Here is a 1,149-nt window from a genome sequence, read left to right as displayed (position 1 = left end):
GTAGAGAAGAAGAAAATATAAACAATAAATAAATGTATAAAACAAAACAAAAATTTGACTGGGTTAATTGTTACAAAATAAAAAAAAGTGTAGAGAACACAGATTAGAAATGTAAAAATTAATTAAAATTAAAACAAAATGCATTTAGCAAAAACTRAGTATTTTATAATTTTTTGCTCCGCATTTTAATTCTTTTAAAAATCAAAATTTTCTAGCAAAAATTAGAACTGTAATTACGATTTGATACGTTTTTTTTATTTTTTATGTATGTTTGTACATGTTTTTTATATCAAATTGAATAAAGCAAGTTAATTAATTTAGTAAAATAAGATTGAAATCATTTTTAAATAGACAKAGTGGAAGCAAAATAATAAAATGAAATAGTTTTAATTTTTGATAATCGATTCAGTAAACATAGTGTGTTTTGCTGAAAATTGGGTAATTTGAATATAGATTGGMCAATTCGGCCCAATTTTTACCCACAAAGTGACTTGACGTGCGATTTAAAGGTCGATCAAAGTAAAAATAAAATTTTTGACCTGTAGAGAAGTGCATTATGCAAAATTTGTTATTTTATTTTAAAAAATTTAGAAACAGGTTTAGTTTTCTTATTACAAAAGTTATTAGCTTGTTTTGATTGCAATGAAATTCAAATAAGCATTTTTTTAAGTTTCAAATTGAAAAATTTTACTGTCAATACTCATAAGTAGGTTGAACTCTTTAAGATATGCAAATTTTGTAATTTGGAGAGCTGTGCAGAATAAACTCGAAGCGAATTGGTAAATAATTGTATCATTAAATTACTGGAGAAGTTTCACTTACAATAAATTTACTAACGAAAGACGTGTTTGAAATAGTTCAAATAACTATAAATTATGGAGTATTACAGTAAATACTCAAGATGTTTCAATTATTCGAAATTAGGGAAATATAAAAATATTTTTTTAGTTATTTATTAAGAGTATTAATTAAGAGTACTTATTTCAATTGTTTCTAGCTCAGTGTAGGTGATTTTAATAAAACATCAATTGGCAACACTGCGTAATTGAAAAGTCTTTTTAAGAAATAATGATTATAAAAAAGTAATGTTTGTAATTCAATTTAATCATACTAGAATTTCAAACTGGTTGCCAACCTGACGACAAAAAT

Source organism: Tribolium madens, unplaced genomic scaffold, assembly GCF_015345945.1.
Source record: "Tribolium madens isolate multiple individuals breed KSU strain unplaced genomic scaffold, Tmad_KSU_1.1 Scaffold_71;HRSCAF=194;Tcas5.2_LG6, whole genome shotgun sequence".
Classification (NCBI taxonomy): Eukaryota; Metazoa; Arthropoda; class Insecta; order Coleoptera; family Tenebrionidae; genus Tribolium; species Tribolium madens.
Note: the sequence above shows the minus strand (reverse complement) of the source record.